At 34.4% G+C, this 22169-nt stretch overlaps 1 long non-coding RNA gene across 15 annotated transcripts; it reads right to left on the reverse strand.

Moving 5' to 3' along the window:
• Positions 1-7114: 7114 nt before the first annotated feature.
• LOC113310472 lies at positions 7115-12469 on the reverse strand. Of its 15 annotated transcripts, none has more exons than XR_003341147.1 (6): positions 12371-12469; positions 12087-12168; positions 11710-11802; positions 11216-11281; positions 7522-10870; positions 7115-7349 (listed from the first exon to the last, which is right to left on the reverse strand). It is a non-coding gene; the product is annotated as an uncharacterized LOC113310472 (long non-coding RNA). The 15 variants fall into 15 exon arrangements; XR_003341146.1 differs by having other exon boundaries at positions 7522-7649; positions 8122-8200; positions 8492-11281; positions 12087-12448; XR_003341138.1 differs by having other exon boundaries at positions 7522-11281.
• Positions 12470-22169: the final 9700 nt, after the last annotated feature.

Genomic DNA, 22169 nt, shown 5'->3' on the forward strand with positions numbered 1-22169 from the left:
TTAATGGACGTTTTCTACCTCTGTTAAATGTCTCATTGTCCTTCTCTCTGGTAGTATGTGTAACATATCTTTCGCGACCTAAACCATGTAGAGAAATAGAGCTTTACATATAAACAACGATTTATATTTGAAAAAAAATGCTTTAGTACCAATCAACGGAGAATCTACCTGGTATTCGGTATCAACATCTAAATCCTCTTTTTGGCCTTCTAGACGGATTATTTTTTAGACTGTATCATTGTCAGATAGGTTTCTTATATTATACTCATGTATTACCAATTCAAAAACAGAGATGTTGTCCTTGATTCAGTTGAACCACCTTTTTTCTTTTTCTCCCTTGTTAATCTGCATTTTGAAATAAATAATATGGTGAGCATGATTCCATAGTACATCTATCTATAATCAAGTTAATTGTCGAAACTAATATGTTGTTACCTCGTTGCATCTTTCCAGGTAATCTACATATTCTTTGGCAGTGCATTTCATCAACTTATTTGTAGTCTTTCCCATCATTATGGATACCCTGTCATCCTTTACAACCAAATTCAATTTGTACTTGTGTATACTATAAGGGGTTAGTAAGTATCGAAGTATTTTTCATTCATTTATTCAAAAATGTCGTTTGTTCTCACCATGGTATATCATCTTCAAATTTGTTTTTGCACTTGATATACCAAGCGTTCCCCGTCTTCTTCGTACTTAATTTTTTTATTACATCTGTTTCATGATAGTACCATTATATGTTCTCAACTAAGCCATTATTGTCGCCTCACAAGTGCATGTTTTACCCTGTCATTTACTCGAAGCAACACACATTTAGTTATGTTTTATTCTAGCAGTTAAAAAATTTAACCGTTTAATATATTTTCATTGTATTGTATCTTGTCAGTTGTTTCATGTATGAACTTTTTATTTTCGTTTGGATTATCCGGTTGTGGCGAGCTAATCATTATGATTATATTATGTACTGATGAAGCCTATATAAATTAATGTTGTAGTTTTAGTACGTAATAAAAGTCATATAGTCCCAATTTTATTCCACACACTTACTTTTTCTTCAATTTATTGACTTTTGGTATATCCAGATTGATCAACACTCTATATGAAATGGTAGCAGCTAATGCAAGTGCACCTGTTGCAAGGTATATTTGTATGTTAGGTGAATAAACACTAATGTCAGCACTTTCTGCGGTTAATTAGTAACAGACCTCTAACCTTGGAACTCGCTTACAAATGTTCCAGTAATAATTAAAATTATCAGAATATTCATGTGTTTCTCTACCACACCCTCTTCTACTGATTTGCACCATTCAACCCAAACAACAATATCATAAGATTAATCATCAAATTATCAAGGATATCAGTTCATAATTTAGAAATAATATACCTTTTAAATCAAAGTTACTTACTTTGTATCTTCGATGACTATCTCTCTCTTATGAACTTCGCCAAACCCTTTTTGACCATCAAATGCAACCATAGTAATACCCGAAAAAGATTCTAATCTTCCAATAGTATCTGCAAGTAACAATGTTATCAATTATATGTATCTTATATATGTCGCATGGAAAATACATGGGTAGCTCAGCTCTTACTTAGATAGTGTGGTGTCCTTCACTTTTTCCGCACTTTTGAAATTTATAAAATTAAATTTTTGGTCAAGAAAGCCTGATTCACCAATGCATAGTTGTTTCACTTCGCTGAACTTGATAAACCACAAAACGTGTTTATAGTCAACAATGCGGAAACTTCTCTTTGAGGCAGAGAGATTAAATATTTCGATGGAATACAAATTCCCTTCCACCAGCTGGGTTTCTAACATTTCTATCGAGTGCTTTGTACCTTTGCATGCTTCTGGGTTTTCTGTGATTTGCAATAAACATATATTTTCCCTACATAATTCAAGAGATATGCATCCAAAGAGGGGATTTTCTTACCGTTTCATCCATTAAATGGAGTTCCACCACATACACTTACTTTGTCTTTCGATCTACTGATTTCCAAATATTTAAAATCCTTGCCATGACCACCTTTTGACGAACTTGGTAAGGATCTAGGTAACCAAATAAATTATAATCCATGTTTCCTACTAATTTATTTGCTTAAGTTATCGTAGGCAGAAACATAATCAGTAAACCTTTAGACCACTGGTTAAAATACAATATTTATATGCAAGTTTCCCATAATATTAAGTTCTTGTGCAACTAACACGACAACACCTTCTTCACATCCCTACACCAAAAAATTGGTAAAGCAAGGCCCTTGAATATTTTTCATGCCATAAACACCCGAAATCATAAATGAGAGAAGTTTTCAAACATCATTAATTTTACAATTCCCCACCCTCCATTTAAATTTTTGGTTTATATATTGTTATAAGGCCATGTAGCAAATGCCCGAATACATCCTTCAAATATCCAGCATTATATCTCTTTTTTTTATCAATCAAAACTGGATCACAAAATATGAAAATCAACCAACTCATTTTTAGAGCTTAGTATGGGAATGTGGTAGTCGGAATTGAAGATACTGATTGGGAAGTATCCTCCTGTGGACGACAAAATTCTAAATGATTTGCTATATGCATAAACTCGTGCACTCACTTTATAAGTTATTTGAGTAACATTTTTTCCATATGTTATCATATCTTTGGTTAATTCTCCATCTTGTTATCTCATTTGCTGGGTATCCAGCAGTTTTCCACCTTTAGATTTACATTGTTACCGTAAATACACAGATCCACCGAAGACAACGATGGATCATATAATTATATTTCGTATTAACATAATACCGATAGTAACATCACAAAATATTAGTTTCATTAATGATATGAGTTTGTAAGTCTCTTTTTTTTTTGTATATGTTAATTTCAATAGCTATCAAAAGTAATTAACATAAATCTATTGGTGTTTATAATTTGCAACAACACCCTGAATTTTGAAAACTGATATCGTATTTGTCTAAGCCTTTCATGATTTCAAAGTTTCTCTCTTTACAGGGTATAATTTAAAAGTTAAAATGTACTTAATATCAACGAATGTTAATTGATATGAAATCGTTTTGAAAATAAAAATATTTATATTTATTAAATAGAAGTTACCTAGAACAGTAAGAATTAAATTCCACATAACCCAATTCTAATCTTGAACTAACTACTTATTATAAATGGTTAGTTAATAAAAGTAAAAAACGGGGGGGGGGGGGGGGGGGGTGAATGGATATTTATAAAAACCAAGCAACTTCTTCATTTAAGAAATTTCACCCTCTCTGCCTATACATGAGGGACGGAGGGAGTACGTAGCCATTTTTTAAACTCGGTGTCATTCCAAAAAATTCATGTTCCTGAGAAACTATTCGATCTATAGGTGGTGAATTCTCAGTAGTGCCTTGACGCACCACAATTTTTGTATACCTATTTGGAAACTTATTCTTATTGATAACAATAATCTTTAGTTTGGATGAACCATGGGATCTTTTTTAAATACCAATATACATTGGATTTTCATCTTCTATAAAAGTCCCGCACATGTCAAGTAGAGTCCTTCATTATGTAGGAACTGTGCTATGCTTTCGTCCATCCAGATCGATGGATGAGATACCTGCAGCCACCATCTAACTCATTAGTGAGACCAATGTTACCCATTGAGATTATACGCAATGAGCCCTTCTATTTTTAGATAGGTCTTTACAAAATCATAGTTAGAACTTGAATTCCAAAATTATTCAGAAGTTCAGGAATAAACAGTGCAAGTGATTAGTGCATGCTAGTTATATTATACTTTTTCTTAATATTAGTACAAAAAAACTAACATAAGATGCATGCTTGGAAGTTTCATGTATACGAAGATATTATTTTTATGCATGCTTACCATGTTCATGTATTAATTATGTGTTATTTTCGATGAAATACATTCTTTTATATGCTGCTCGGGATCCATGCTTTTCTGCTTCTGGTTATCGTGCTAGAAATTTGATAGTATGGTGATCGTGCTAGGCTATACACCGTACATGCTTAGTGAGAGCACTCACAGCAGGTATTCGTCCGCTCCTATTTTTATTTGTTTTCACATTGCCAAATAAAACTGTTTGAAGCATGTGAGAACAAATTCAAAGACATGATAGTCCTATACCGAACTTACTGGAGGAGCGAGTGATGCATCATAAAATGTAACTGAACCTACATCCTTTTTTAAGAAAAATCAAAACAAAGATTTTGGTGCATTCAGGCATTACTTGTGTTCATAATTTGGATATACTTTTAGAAAATACCAAATATTGATTTTACGGCCCCGGTTCAACTTCCCATGTTAGTGTCAGTTTACATAATTTATTTCTTTCTCATTCCGGGGTACTCATAATTTTATAACATTAGAAAACAAACACCTAATAATATCAGTACTAATCGAATCAGTCTGCATTTAGGCATTCTCATCCTTGTTAATTAGCTTGTGTTCAAAAAGGTATATACGTGTACATATCTCCAGCTAGTGTATGTATCGCTGTCATATTAGTCGTAGTGATATCTTTGTTATTCATTGATGTATTATTTGTTCCTTGAAACATATCTGAGATACTCTTTCTGCTTTATCCAATCAGAGGTAAAGGTTAGTGATTATAATCATTGATTGGGGGAGCTCAACAACTTCAATTGTTAGATCATGTACATATGCAACAAAGTAGTGAAACAACATTAGGCGGCTCTGTTCCTCTATTGATAATTTTATAAAATATACATTTTGTGGATCATGATATGTATATTTTATCAATATGGTCAATATATTGACTTTATTACCAAGCAACGATCTTCATAGGCATGTTCTAACCACTTTTTTCGTCCTTCGCCAGGTATAACATAGAATCTAGACGTGGCATGTTCTCCAAAAAAATACTACCGGAATTATGTTAGCAAATTGCATATTTTCCATCGCAAAACCTTGTTTTCTTGTTCTACACTCTCTTTTCTCATACAAAATGTTACAAAAATTCTTGATTTGTGATTTTAGAATATACTCAAAGTATGGCATTAATGTTAACTTATAATTTTTGCAGTCTCTTTAACTTTCTCCATTTAAACTTTTCAATCATACATAATTTATTGCCTCCCAGGAAGATGAAGCCAAATAACAATTTTAGGCTCTTCGTTATGCACAAATTATTGTTAAATGCCACGCAGCTTTGGGTGTTCTGATATATCCAGTATTAACGTACCTGTGGTTCCTCACTACGTTCACCAATATCAATTTATGAGCGATCATGATCTTTAAATATATACATCTATACTATTTAATGACCCTTATACGTCAACAAACCTCAACATTTATACGGCAATTGAACGTTCTCCGCATATTTGGGTTGTAAGAAAAACCTATATATGTAATAATTTAATTGCATCCATTACGAACAATTAATTATCTCTCACTCATCATCCCGTCTACCATAAATTGGAAATCCACCTCATCCATGTATGTATTGTCAGTGGTTTTTCTAAAATAATCAGTTACATTTTCTATTTGTCATGCAAAGAGATTTTGAACAACTTGGACTATGTACCACACACTTTTTAAGCATTTGTAACAAAATTGGATAAGTTTTTTCGTCCTGAAATTCAACACAAACAAATTTTACAACTTGTTCCGTTGTTCAGTTATTATCAGGACCATCTAAGAATTAAAGAGCCCATATATATGATGCAACTCATGCCTTTTAAAATCATAAAAACACATTTAGCAACTTCACTGGCTTAATTATGTCTTGTTTTTTCTTTAATTACTAATTGATACTCCATTCATCCATGAATAGATGATCTAGTTCAAGTTTGCATAATTTCTAAAGCAAGAAGGGGAGGAATGTATATTTCGAAGTTTTTTTTACGAACCCTTATGGATAATAATTAGTAAAAATTATTTATGATTTATCTGTCAACTATATCATGGATATTCGTAGGCATTTTAAAACACCTATGCAACAAACATAAACACGGCTATCAAAATGGTAGTTTTAGAAATATCTCTTGTTTAATGATATAGTCATGTCACATGTACATATTATGGGACAAAATTTAAAAATGAATGTCATCTATTTACGGAGGGAGTATCAATTCAACTCAAAAGCATGGGTTATTGAATGAGGACAATCATAACGGTAATAGGGGCAAAAACCCATGTTCAATTTTTGGGACCACCAATAGATGGTAAAACATTGAGTTAACCTCTTTCATCCGGATTCAACCTACCTTTTATAACAACGTAAAAGTTCCAGTGATAACATATCTTCCGTAAGTCCTTCAATAGGTGACCTTGTTCAAGTTTGCACAATTTTTAAGGAAAGCAGCAGAAAGGAGCATTTTAAAATATTTTTTACAACTATTTCTGTATTGATAATAATTAGTTAAATTTAGAATGATTTGTTTCTTAAACTATACCACATATATTCGTAAATTTTATACCATTGGAAAACATTTTAAAACACTTGCATAATGAATATAAACATGATTATCAAATTATACATAATTCTTATTCTAACAATAATCAATTAAAATAGTAGTTTTAGAAATATCTCTTATTTAATGATATAGGTCAGGTATTATGTGGACAAAATTCAAAAATGAAAAGGTTATCTACTGTGGAACTGAGGTAGTTTCAACCTTAAACCAAAATCTCTTTAAAAAATTACTTGTTGTGCAAGATGGTAAATTAATATCTCGTTTAACCGTTGACAAAATATGATTCAGTTGCTTCATGTGAACTCTTTTTATAAACAAATGTAATTTTGAGCAAATGAATGTCATCAATACACTACTGTACGTAGTAAGTTGAATACGAATAAGCTATAAGAGATGGAGCATTTTGGGCATTCTTCTACGTCAAATTCATAAGTGAACACTTATTACCACAACCAAGAAAGTTTCTACACTCAGCTAAGTATACACAGAAGGTTATGTTGCGCATTTGTTTCGGGCTTTTGAACTGAAACTGGGTTAGTATTTACATCTCTAATCGCAGGTGCTCCTGGAGAACTACTGATTATACATAGAAACACTAACACAGTTCAGCTAGGATGGCCATATGAATAAATAGCAGCACCCGAGACTGGGAGTTTAGGTAACAAAGGTGCGTAGTAGCAACAAAGAAATGAAAAGCAAAAATGCTAAACATCAAGACAAATCAATGTTAGATCCTTCAGCTGGAACTTTTCTTTGGTTTTTACAAACATCCTAGCATATATGCTGCCTTCGATTAAACAGAAAAAATAGTAAACACAAACCAAAGAGAAAAGAGATGACGACCAAAGACAATAATCAAATTAGATGCAGCAAATAAACCCCCTTTTTCGAATCAGGCTCTCTTTACCTGCAAAATCAGAAAACCTCTCTATTAATCAAGCAATAAAAAAAACGAATTGTACACATAAGTCTCATACTTTTAATCAAAATCAACTAACAGTCAAAACCTCATTTTGTTTAAAAAAAAAAACCTAAAAAAATAAATCTAAATACTGCTCTCTTTTGTATGAGAGAGATACCTTTGGAAAATATCGATATAGACTCTGGGGCCAATACAGTTGAAGGAATATCCCTTAAGCAAGCAGATTTCTTAAAAGCTTCTCAAAGACCCTGGGGTCGACTCTATATCCTCTGTGGGGTTCCCACTCTGTGAGCATCAAATAAAGAATCACTGTTTCTGCCATCGGAAGCATGTAAGGTTTTAGCACACAAAAATAAGTAACAATGCCATCTGTGGGAGTCAAACCCACAACTACATGGTTGAAAACCATGTGCTCTTCCATTTGAGCTAAGACAACAGATACCATTTCAAATGTACGTGGCTTGATTACAAAGCAAGTATTATGAAGTACATTGAGCATGTAGTCGTAAACATTATCCATCTTGAGACACTACTTCAAATCTCTTGGTACTATTAAATTCACAAAGATTAGAGTAGAGGAAGACATATGCTTACTGATAAATAAGCAAATCAAATTAAAATAATTCAACACCTTAAGTTTCAATTATCCTTGAAGCTTGACTCCTGGATAAGCAATTTTTTGAGCACAAATGAGGTAAAAAACTGCATAAAACTAATTCATAAGAAACAGATATCCGTTTTCTATGTGAGAACTAACCAAATAAGGCAACAAACATTTGTCACTCTGCTTGATAGATCTCCATTTGTTCAGTAATTTTGTGTAGCTACCAAAACCTCTGGAGAAGAAAGTCATGGTAATAGGATTTATCAGTAATATGGAGAATCACAGGCAATGTATTTCTTGCTAACATGGTAATGTTTTACTTCAATATAAACCGGGTACCAAAATTTTGAGAAGAGACAATCTTATTATGACACAACCGTACTATGTAAAATCCAGGAACCTACTGTCAGTAAAATGCATAAGAAATAGCTGTAGACGGAGTTGCAACAAAGTCTGTGACAATCATTAAAAGTTTTATATACAATACCGCCTCAAAGCAAAACTTAAAATAACATTGACTAACCGTTGCCTCAAAAATATGACGGGATGGGTCTAGTATGGATGATGATAACTATCTAGATGCCAATTCAACAGCATAAGAATCAATGGCATGAAATGATGAAGAATAGGCGTTTGACGACGCCTCCACTTTCCTGTTCTCTGCAACCCTACTTTGATATGTTTGTGACACAAAAGGAAAACCTAGAAGAAGCGAGTGAGACCTGTCAATAGCAAATGTGCCAACTGCAATAGTGACGCAGCCAAAAAGGATTTCAATTACTCGGTAAAATTTACAGTGATTAGCTTTCCCAATGAATTTGCATACCAACAATGAAATACCAACAACACATCCATGAACGTAAGAGCGCTATGCTAGTTTTTATATATAAGAGAAGCAGAACATGACAAAACAACATGTTTGCTGCGATAAATACACCTCCAAGTCTCGCACTACTAAAAATGGGTTTTGCTTTCCCCTGTTTCTAATGTAATGTTTCCTAATGCCGTCAATAATAAACCTGCACGATTAACTTGCAGAGTTGTTAAAAGGTTCAAAAGAAATTTGCTTGATCAAATAGAAGAGTACCCATGTTTAAGCAGTTTCTTTCTACGTGATGACAAATGAAATATTGCAACTTGTATTCTTTAAAAGAGTAGGTCGTGACCACATTTCATCATGACATCATCTCTACTGAATGAGCTTTGGAATCCATATGTTGAAGAGTGAAGATAAGCTTAAAATGAAGCACACCAAACAAATTTATTCCACCAAATAAAGATTGAGATACATAACTAAATCTTAAGTTAATCATCTTTCTGCTGCTTAACTGTCAGTATCTCGAAGAGACTATAAGGTTAATCCTAATTACATCAAACTAATTAACACAACATTGCGTTATATTGTTAACAATCTAGACTCCCATATTTAGTCTGAAATTCACCACCAAAAATAAATTAAGGAAGAAAAAAAGAAGATTTCCATCGAATAAAAGTACATCTTTTGATGATCACGAATTGTAAAAATTAGCAGAAATTTTAGTCTGTATTGACAGAAAATGCAACTTACAGCTATTTTGGAGACGGTGCATTTAGTTGTTGTTCTATTTTCTTTTCATTTGATTTTGGGTGTACTGAACCATCTTTTTTCACCCCCACTCTGTCTGAAATTTGCTCCTCCACCTTATACTCTTGAGCAAGTAACCTCCAAATGCTACCAACAAAATATTCAAGTACATACAAGATTTCAAGGGTACAGGAATTAATGTCAAACAGAAGCATAAAATCCATGGCAACAAATTCTACAGCCTATACAACGTATAAATACTGATACAACATGCAACCACAGATCCAATGTAGTACTTATAAAGCCAGTCAAATTTTATAACTAAAAGTGAACAACTCTAAATATATGTAATGCAATTTAAATACAGCCTATTCTACAAAAGCGTGAAGAGAATGCAATATGAATGATTAACTTATATGAGTACCCCTTGGATCTATTAAATGAATAAATAATAAATGGATAAAAAAATAAATAACAGCTACTTGAATATTTGAACTTCTGAGCTAGGTATCACAAATTGTTGTCAAACCTTCATTAATGAATTTGCTCAAGTAGGCATTTCCATCATTCCTCCCTCTTCATTGGTATTCTTAAACATATAAGCTTCTTAATAACTCTTGTATAGCGTTGAATGCTAGAATCCAGAGTCCTCACGAAAGCGACGAAACCCGTGTCTAAGAGAATTGATGGATTTAGTTTACAAAACGACTTTATTTTAACCCCTTATAGATATGTAACAAACTGAATAAAATGTTAAACTACTGGTTTCTTAAAATAGAGCATAAAAATTCACAGTCATGAGACATTTCCTACAACAGGAAATTCTAATTGGTCCAACGTTAACTGTCTATCTTGTAAGGGAAGAAACTCCTCTTCAACAACAATCAATTGAAAACTGAAGAGGGGGGAATTGATTTTTTTTTACAATATCAATCACAGTTATCGGTTGCACATCAATTTAGAAACCCTAATCAGCCTATCAACTCCACGCACTCACACCACAACCGTTGATTCAAGCATGGATAGGACATCGGCTTTCAGAAGTGGTACGGAGGACGTTAAATAAATAAAGAGAAAATTAAAACGATCTTTCGGAAAATACAACGTAACTAAAATCAATCTCATTTGATCAATTGAACCAATTCCTCCTGTACATTTTCCGTTTGCATGGGCTTTCTTCCAAACCCAAACAATTTGAAGTATTTCAGTAAGCCCGGATTCTTATTCCACAATTCTCAGGCTCATATCCATACATAGAGATTTGCGGCGCCGCATCAGGATCAGTTCAGCCTATCCCTCCTCGAGATCCAATGAATAGGTTATAAGTTTAAATTTCAGCTACAAACATACAGTCAAAATCTCATTGTATAGGTAGAACATGTTACCGGAAAACAGTGATACAGTGCTATGTTGTTGTATAAAGTGAATTAAACCCATTAAACTGTTTTATGAAGTAAGTTAAACCCATGAGCACCGTTTGATGTCGAAAGGTCTCAGGCAACTTAGAAGAGTTGGACACTCTAAAGTCGTTTCAAACTAAATGATACCTCAACCCTCAAAAGTTTAACATATTTCTACTTATAGCACAAAATTGACTTCAACCCTACATACAGTATACCTCCATCTATCTAGTGGATTGGGGAATTAAGATAGCATATCAAAAATGACCAACACAATCCTTACCTCAAACCTGGCAGTTCCAAGTTCCAGGTTCTGTTTCGCTTCCTAAGTACATAAGTACACTAGGCTCTGTAAGTAGACAGAAGTAAACTTATTAAATTCAAGTGTTAAGGAAATAAACCCACTGAAAAGAATAATAATATGTTTGACATTTCCACAAACAGCAAAAGCTCATAAACCTAGTAGTTGTGTGATGAGAAGATCAAAATACATGCAACATTTTTCATACCAAAACTTTAGAGGAACCAATATCCAGTTAGCATGTCAATTAATCTCAGACTGTATTGATAAACAAAGTTTTGATGGAGAATTGAAGTGAAGTTAGTTAGAACTTTTAATTAGAAAGAGTGAAGGGAAACAAATTTGATCTGAGAAAACTGGAGTATGAGATTTCAATTGGAATCCTAAGAGTTGAATTAGAGGATTCAGGTGTTAATAGTTAGATTGTGCCTGTGTTACTCGATCTGGGGATTTTTCAATTGAGTTTGAGCAATTACCAATTAAATTGCATAATTGTGCTCCAACCTCGAATCAGCTTCAGAGTCGGTGTTGTTTTGGTGTAGGCGATTGTCCCCAGGTTGTTAACCAATCTACAAAAGCAGAATTCAATTACCCATAATTTGCAAAAACTCATCAACAAAATTGCATAAGCAAACAAATTCAACCCGTAACTCAGTAATTTGAAACAAAAAACCCAAGATATCAAATTGATAAATAAAAAACACAATGTGATAAACCCAAGAGGCGGAAAGAGAAAATTAACTTCGTAATTTTTATAGTTTATATTACATAGCCAAAAGAAGCTAACTTTTCTCTGAAAACCCAACCTGCTTTGAATTACAGATTTGAAAATCCAGGGTTTCCACATGGTTACCTTGTTTTTCCATTCCTCTGCATCGTCTTGGAAACTAAATTTGCCTCCTAAATCAATGTTATAAACTTTGCCCCTAAATTTCCTACATCAAGCACATAAAGCAGACACAAATCAGGAAACATCAACCAATACAAATACAGATTTAAAATTTCTAGGGTTACCTCCTTCCTCTCCTCGACATCAACTAAACTTAAATCGCAGAAACAACTTAATTAATCAATCATCCTACGTCGATCAAATGGAGAAAAAAATTTCCGGCAAACATATAGAAGTAGCACATAAACCTCAGAAATAAAAACGGATACTCAAGAATCCATAGCTCCTGCGAGAGAGATGAGAAGAACCGCAGTAGAAGAAAAAGAGAAAAGGGTTTTATGTAAAACTAATAAACACCTATGAAAAGACTATTTAGTGCTTTCGATCCTACGCTCATGAACATCTCTGAATATCTGGACATCTCCAAACGTCCCCGAGCATGACCCAAACGCCACCTGATGGACATTTTTTGTGTCTAAATTGTCCTCAGTGTCTTTTAGTGTATGCTTAGTCTTAGATGCTTTAGATACACTATGCTTGTAATTTACAATTGATGTTTTACGAAATCTACTTTGGCAAAGAATAGAGTTATTGTTTCTTTTGTTTTGAGCTTCAAATGTCTATGATTAACTTATGAACCCATGAACATGAAAAGCAGTGGAATCCCGAATCCCGGTCTCTCTTCATCCTGTACAAAATTTGTATATATATTTTTCTTTTATTTTGGTTTATTAATTCTTAAAAACAATCTCATTAAGTCCGAGTGAACGACAACTCTATTTACCACTATATAAAATTCGATCACCACCCGTAACAGAACTGATCATTCGCAGCCGTCCAAGTCATAGCTCGATCCGGTCGATCCCGACCTTGGGATGACAATTTTCGGTGAATCCTGTCCACTCTTTGACTCTTTGATCAAGGAGTCAAACACCACCTTTTTTTATTACAGTGATATCAATCGCTGGGACCCTTGTATATACCAGTCGAGTTGATCTAGAATTAGTATTACCGACCGATGGGACCCTTGTATATACCAGCCGAGTTGATACTAGAATTAAGATTAAGACCAATATCTCAGTCCATTAGGATTTATCTTGACACTGACACTCATACAATTAAATATCCTGGGAAATACCGTTCACCTTGGTCAACATTCGCAAACCATCTGTCTGTATATCCATCTTCTTAATTTATTCATGTGATTGGTTTGATGCCGGATATTGATGTCCATAGTGCAACTATCTGAGTATAGCTATGTCTTATATATGAATTTTAGTACGCTTGAGTGCAAACTCTTATACATCAATTGGATTCACATCGGGGTACTTCCTCATATAGCCAATGAGATTATACCAACTAAGGAGATTGTTTAGTGTCGTTCCTACATTCTTCACAGGTAGTTAGGGTTCGAAGTAAATTTTTTATGGATACACTTTTTGTAAACCCTCCCGATACTATAACTCGGCCACTAGGTCCACCTAAATGTTCAAAGGCTCGTTTCACACGCTAAATGCAATCGCGTTGCTTGCGATAGTGAGTTAGGATTTTATTTTATGGAATATATTTGCTCGAGGACTAGCAAATAATAAGTTTGGGGGTATTTGATAAACACATTTTTATGTCTGATTTGTTTAGATTATATATATTGATAGTTCTCATTCTTGTACTTAGTAAAGTGTCTTATATGTGTGTAGGTATTTGGAATAAACATTTTTGGAAAAATTGATTCGAAAAGTAATAAAGGCACCCGAAAAATTACTAAATGGACCCCAACAACAGATAATGTTTTGTGCTTTCGATTTACAATTGTTACTCTGAAAATATAATTTTGCAATATATTAGAACCACTTTAAACGTAAAGAATTGCATGAACATTGATTAGATTGAATCACTTTAATTGGTTAATGTTAGAATCCTGAGTCTCAGTTCTTTTTATAATCTTGATATCAACTTTGTTTTGAGTTTTCTAGTTTAATTATTAGAATTTGAGTCTAAAAATCATCCTTCACAAGTCTGAGAAATGAATCAGTTATTTACCACATTCAAAACTACATCAGTTGTTGTTTGAAAAGTGTTTCTTGAATCTCGAAAGATTTTTGCAAAGTAACTTTAAGTCCTTGCACTTCCATCTTAGTCTTACTTTTTTCAAGAAGACTTGCAAATCTTTGATGGTTGACTGGCTTTTTTGTATTCTTCTTATTCCTTTTAAAGAATGGTCCTTAGGGTAGGATTTCTCATCTTCCTTCGTAGTTGTGAGTTTACCAACAACCAAATGAATACAGGTCTCACCAGAAGAGATTGTGCTTAGAGGCTCCATAATTCTCACGAATGTGTTCTTAGTGTTAACAAAGACCACATATATATAGCATTCCACAAGCAATTTTTGGAAGAATTCCAAAAATATTCGGGGACTAGAAAATGAAGATGACTAACCATGGAGTTTCAGAACTTTTAGAGTTTTAAATAAGGACCCGGTTCATGAATTAAAACTCAAACTAGAAAGGTGAAACGCCGATTTAGCCTTTCTTTAAGTTTGTACAAGGAGAACTATTTTCAATATCATTACTTGAAATATAAAGAAAAATGAAGATGATAATTGAGCTAAAATATGTGTCCCAAGAGTATATGAATACTTCATCAGTTAATGCCAAGATTTTTAAGTTTAAATATCAATTAGATGATTAGATAATTTTTCTAAAAGCATATATATTATCTCAACTAGTCAGGTAGAGATTCTCATGGATCTTATTCTCGTCTCTTTCTTAGGAGTCAGATAGGTAGGGAGAATTTTATACCAAGTGCATAAGATTTATTGATACCCACATACAGTCATTACATTTTGGACTCATTATTGGCAATGTGGTGGCACCAAGTCATAAAGTGACTCACAAATGGTGCATTATGAATAATTTTAGTCGTTCCAACGAGGTCAAGAACCAGATAGGATGTGTGACCCACATACTGGACTTAGAGCCGTAAATGGGTCCGGGTTCTCCCGGATATCACTGGAACCGGACCCTACTTATAAAAGTCGGGTCCGATTCCTAAATATGTGGATCCAAAACCAGACCCGTTAAAAATCCCGGGTATCCGTCGGTTTCGGGTCCCCGTTGGGTATTTCTCGTTTGGTAAATTTTGTTACGCTAAGCCTTCCAAACTTTATTATGACCAATATATCCTGTCTTCCGCACTTGGGGTACAAGAAGGTGATCCGCTCGGTCCCCTTTCATTTGCACTTACACTTCACCCTCTTGTGAAGTCTATTGCTTCTCGTTGTAAGATTGATTTGCACGCCTGGTACCTCGATGATGGTACAATTATTGTGATACGCTTGAGGTGGCCAAGCTTTGAGTATAATTGAATCTGAAGGGCCAAGTAGGGGTTTACATCTCAACATTAAGAAAACTGAAGTCTTTTGGACTTCAATTGATCCTCGAAGTATTGTTGATGGTGTCTTCCCTTGTGATATTAGTAGACCTGTTAATGGAGTCAAACTTTTGGGGGACCTGTGAGTCTGGATTTGAATTTTATAGGTGACATGACATGATGTTAAACAGGGGGAATAAGACTGTTCAGCTAATGTCTGCCATCAAGAAACTCAAGGACCATCAAAGTGAGATGTTATACTTTGCAATTTCACCGGTGTGTCCAGACTATATTTTGCTGTGCGAACTACCAACCCTGCAGCTGTTCAACAGGCTTCTGATCTTTTTGATGACCATTTACTCCAGTATTTGAGACTTTTAGTCACATGAGATGTAGCTGGTTTTGGGCCATTGCAACATAGACTAGCTACCTTGCCTATCAAATATGGTGGTCTTGGTATTTACACTATGGCGGACACTCGTGCCTATTTATACCTTGCCTCACAAAGCCAGACTACGGCTGTACAAAAGGTGATACTTGGAAGCTTATACTCAACAGACAAAGGTTCTGCACATCAGTCGGCTCTTCAGAACTTTATTCAGGTATGTGGATTACCTTCTAACTATTGTGTCGATGATACTCCCCCCCCCCCTTCTATGCACTCCCTGGCAGTCACTTATTTTGATGCGGTCAAGGAGCAAATCCCCGTCCAATTTTTAATGTCTGCCAGAGACTCTATTCTATGGCAATGTAACCGGGTTAAACATGCACAAGATTATCTTTTGGCCGTTCCTATTAATTGGATTAATCAATGCCTTGGTCCCAGATAATTTAGGGCGGTAGTTTTATACCGGCTTGGTATCCATTTGTTTGTTGAGGATGGTTTGTGTTCAAGCTGCAATAAACCTATGGACATTTTTGGTGATCACGCGCTTCATTGTGTTAAAGATGTTGGACTCAAGTTTTAACATGACCTTATACATGATGTCATTGCGGATATTTGTCACAAGGCTGGTGTGCCTGCACGCAAGGAAGTTGCTTTGGGTTTTTTGTCAGATACCAACAAGGATCTACGTCCTGCGGACATCCTTGTTCTTAACTGGGAAAATGGCCAAGATGTGTGTATGGATGTTACAGTTGTCTCACCCTTCACTGGTGAAGGTAATCGTTCTTTTATTCCAGTCCAAGCCATTTCGAGAGTTGTGCTGCGTAAACGTACCAAATATTTGGATGAATGTGGCTCACATGGGTATGGTTTAGGTGTTTTGGCTTTTTCTTCTTTACGGGAGCTGAGTGAAGATACCCTGTGTTTTTTTAAGCGTTTGAAAAATTGTCTAGTTAGTAATGATGCTAGTAGTGGTTTAAGCAGTTTTATTTTTCATAGATTGGGTGTTGCTATTCAAAAGGTGTTGGAGCCAGCTTGTTGCTAGGTTACCAACCAAAGTTGTGTACGAATCTTAATTGGGGGATCATTTTTTTTTCTTAGTGTTTTAAAAAAAAAAAAAAAGATTAAATGTAAGAAAAAAATGAAAAATACAAAAATATCTAAGCCAAATCTAGCAAAATACTTATAATTTTGCTAAAAAGACGAATAAAAGATAGAATAATTGTGTACTCATTGCCCGCAGGTACCCGACGATTACCTGTTTGGATCCGTTAAAATTTGGGTCCAATCATGTAATTACCCGTCGGTTTCTAAGTTGTTAATGGGTCAAACTTTAGGACCCGAAATCGGACCCGATTCTAACGGATCCGGTTCCTGTTCCGAGTACTGGGTTCCCATTGACAACCCTAACTAGACTAATCTCACTAGAGCAAGGCTCGACAACTAGACATTGATTATTGTTATTCTCCTATGTTAATGGGTACAATTGACGAAGGAATTCATAAAACTAGAGCCCCAATTTATTATACAAATGAACATCAAAATGAACTAAGTTAGTTTGTTTCAAATCCCTTGTTGTGCACAATTCTTATATCTTTAATGGGCACATAAGACAAGAATCCATTTTTCAACACAATTAAGTTGTGTTGAGGTGAGGATTAGTGATCTCACCACTAGATTCCTGTGTGGGCTTGTCAGCGACCATATTTATTGATTGTTTATATCTAGATATCTTATTTTCTTAGGATTATTCAAACTTTTAGAAGAAGAAGACCTTACATACCTTGGAAAGACTTGACTTTTGGAAGAGTTGAAACACATTTGTCAAACGAGTAGCCCTCGGTTACAGTTTGTTGACATATCCTACTTTCTGTTTGTACTTGAAGCACTGTTTGAGGTCGTATCCTTTAGTGGTACAGTAAGAGAATGTTCAGTTTGAGAGGGATTCCGGAACATCACCTATTTGTGCAGACATGATAGTCTTAATACTTCTCTTATGAGTTTACTGAATGAAGACTTAGATCAACAAGAAATAAAAAGGAGATATAGCAGCTCAATTCTTAATAGTTGGTACCAAAAATAAAGCAGTTGATTTAGTAGCATCGGCTGCAATAAGTGTTTACAAGGGAATTTTCTTTAGTTAGTGAAAAGCCTATTATATCCTCTGGAGTGTTTTATGTAGAATCATCAAGGGAACTGTCAAGATTAATGTGAGTATTGCTACATTCATGAAAACTCACAGGTTCAACCAATAAAGCAATACTGGAAATTTCTTCCCCCGTGAGTCATAATGATCATATGTTTTATTAAGTGTTGAAGCAAGCCCCCTGTTTCCAGTGTATTTTCTGCGATTTGGACACTCATTAGAGAAGTGACCGAACCCTTTACACTTGAAGTACTGGCCACCGAGGCATATCCCCACCATCACTGAACTGACGAGGGTACCAAGTAAATCACAATATTTTCGATGCCAACCTATATGACAGATATCTTGCATGATCTAATATAGACAAAGGCTATCAATGAAAATGCGAGAGTACCAAATTACACCACCACTTTTTTCTTAGGCAATTTGTATGGACAAACTCAATACAACTCCGAGAGTTAAACTCAATCAAGGAATAATATCTTAGAGTTATATCTCTATCTCTTGTAATTAAGACATTTACAGAACTGAATCTGTGAACATAATCACAAAGAGATAACTTGGACGATACCAAATACCAATGTCCAAGAATCAATCAAGTCGTACCCAACAAACTAGGTCAGATGTCTCTATTATGATTGATCAACGTACAACCTGTGATATTTCAATTATAAAGATAAACAATATAATTTGAAAAAAGAAATAACATAGACACAAGAAGTTTTGTTAACGAGGAAACCGAAAATGCAGAAAAACCCCGGGACCTAGTCCAGCTTGAACACCAAATTGTATTAAGCCACTACGTACACTAGCCAATTACCAATTATCTTCGGACTGGAATGTAGTTGGGACCTAAAATGTATCCCACCGATTAAGGTACGGTAGCGCTTCTTACGCCTCTTGAGTCCCAGCAGGACTCTGGGCAATTGATTCCCTTAGATGACGTCGCACCAACTAAGAGTTGCTCAAATCATTTGAAGACTTTAAACCAAATCTTCCTCCCACAGATTAAGCCTCTATAATTGATTTACTGATTACGATCGAAACGTATGATCAAGGTGATGGAAAACGATAGAAATTTGACAAAAGTTTAGCTATCCTCAAAATCGGACTTATGCAACCCAAAGTGCAACCTAGATTGTTATTCACCTCGTAAGTATAAAATTTTTGGAATCAAAAAAGCCTGAGAGGAAGAGAAATTTGATGATTACTATCTATCTTGATCGTTGTAGCAAGCTCTACAAACAATCAAGATCAGGATACTCGAGCTATCGAGGAAAGATAACTAGACATGGCTTCACGAATCCCAATGAAGTCTTTATAGTCACTAAACCCTAAAAGGGTTTATGGAGAGGACGAATCTAGATACAACTAGGACACACAAAAAAGTAGTGTCATGATTCAAAGATCCCAGTTGCTTGGAGTTCCCCTTTTATAGACATTCAAAGCATATGTTGCTTTAGGTTTAAGCTAAGATAGCTTTGGAACCAAGCAAACAATATCCACCGTTAGATTGATCTTTGAATCTTATTTACATAAGTAAGATATACACTCTGTTTAGGTGAGACCGTAACCGAACCGTGTTCAAAAAGTATGTTCAACATGGTTAGCCGAAACTAGCCGGTATGAACTTGAAATCTTAATCTTCATTTTCATGAACATATAAGACATTAACTATGAGTCACAAACATGTGATCAATAAATTCTAGTGTATATAGATAATTAATCAAATGCTAAGTATCTCGAAGAAATAATTTAAACACACTTGAAAATATAATCCACATGATTAGTAGATGTACGAGTACAAATACATAGAAGTTTGTGAGTCGGTTCAGTCACAATACACATACCGGTTTGGAAACTTTAAACCAAACACAAGTTTAGGAGTTCACAGAACTTTTTAGGTTTTCGTACCAGTTTGCAAACTTTCCACCAAACCTAAGTTCCGGAGTTCACATAACTTTTAAGGTTTGTTTACCGGTTTGGAAACTTAAAGACTGTCGTCGGTTTCAGAGTTCACATAACTAAATCGGTTTGGAAACGCTACCGAGTTCAGGAACACAGAACTGTTTAAGCTTGCGTAACGGTTTGGATACTCACCCCTGGTTCCGTAACCACAATTCAAGAATGGTTTGCATACGAGTATACATACCGATCGGTTCACGAGTCACACAGATTTTCATATAATATTACATAAAATATGTTTACCACTAATCCGTAAGTCGATATGTTTATATATACTCCGTTACTTGTACGAATACATGTAATACGGGTTCAAACTTATAACACTTTTCCCAGTAAAACTGATACCACTGTCTTATTTCTGAATCAATAATAGTTCTATATTTCTCTAAATCGATTCAAAACATTCCTGAATAACATCAATGACACATATCATTGTTCCAGGCTATTTCCGAATGATAAACTTGAATCATGATTTTGATTCCAACAATAAATTGTCCTTAAACGAATTTCATCAAGTATGAACAAATGTTCATTAAGCTTAGTCATTATATTTCGAGAAATTATCAAGATAAACTTGACTCGAAATTCTTGCATATGCATACTAGTCTAATTAGTTAGGCGACATCGCCTCAGATGATAGAAAAGTGAATATTACTTGAGATATAGGTGGTTCAGTCTTCACTTACCTTTTGTTGATGAAGTTTTCTAAAAGTTTCGGTTGATCTTCTCCTTCAAACGGTAGAATGCAATGATGACTGTCGTGATCCTCTGTTTCCCAACTACGTTTTTATCCTAGTCCGAGACTTAACTAATTATAGACTAGAAATCAAGAGATAGTTTTGATAACTAAATTTGACAACAAGCTTGAGATAGCAACACTTGTGAGTTCGACCGAGCAATGCTCTAACAATCTCCACCTTTGTTAATTTTGGTGACAGAACTATCAATGCACATGGATAAAATAATAAAGCTTCAACAACTTCTTGAATACAACATATCTTGATTTCCTTGGCGTATTCAACTTCTTGAACTCTTCATAATTTCAAGCTGCAATGATTACGAACGTGTTCAACTCAGCATCGTTAATGTTGAAGAACCGATTCCATAGCGATAACAACTTTAGAAAACAAATGTTTTCAATCGTCGTTATACAGAAACATAATATTATTCCTTTCTCCAAAGTTCAATTGTATCTCAACTCTGAAGTAATACTATGGTGATATGTTTCTCCCCTTTAATCAATACTTTCATCTTTTACATAATAGGTAAAACCTATAGATTATTGACTCAATTCCCCTTACATAATGATCCGTAAACCATATGTATGTAGTATAAAACTACTAAATAATTCTACCCCTTTTTGTCAATAAAATTAATAAAGGTACGAAAATCGCGGGATCGTAATGAAAACAATCACAAGTCTTAAGGAAGTTTTGAGATTCCACATTATAACATAGTTAAAATGCAATTCATCATATCAACTTTTATAGATGATATGACATCGTGATAAATACTTAGCGCTCATCTAGGAGATTAAAAACATAAAAGCATCCACTTTCAAATTCCAAAACCATACTCCCCACAAAGATATTGCAATTAAGCAAAAGTTCATTTAAGAACTCTCCCCCGTTTGATGCCATTCACAAGAGAAAACACATAAGTGACCTTGCTTTTACAAAACGAAGGATTTTGTTGGACATTAACAAATCACATGGATTTGTATTCGAAAATCGAATTAAAATAATCTCTATGCCAGTTACGGGCAAAAAGATTATTTTTGATCGATATGACTCAACATAAGAAAATATTACAGAGTGCCAACCAGTAACAAAAACAAAAGTGTGACCGCAAGTAGATCAATACTGCGAGAAAATTCTCAAAGAGTTTGTTTTATTCCCCGTTTATATTAAACATAATAGATTTAACTTCTTAGCATATATGAAATATTAGTTGTTTCACGAAAACGTAAAAGCACAAATATTTCATAAGACTTTTGCAATAATTAAAACAATAATGATTACATACTGCAAGTTCATATTCCAACAACTCTAAAATTTAAATAAATAAATCTAAAAACATGTGAGATGAAAATCGTTGGAAATAGCTATGTGTAATCACAATTTTTGCTATACCAAACCCTAGTTACCCTTCAAAATAAGAATAAATTCTTACAGGAAGTTTC

The sequence above is a fragment of the Papaver somniferum genome, chromosome 9 (assembly GCF_003573695.1).
Source record: "Papaver somniferum cultivar HN1 chromosome 9, ASM357369v1, whole genome shotgun sequence".
Classification (NCBI taxonomy): domain Eukaryota; kingdom Viridiplantae; phylum Streptophyta; class Magnoliopsida; order Ranunculales; family Papaveraceae; genus Papaver; species Papaver somniferum.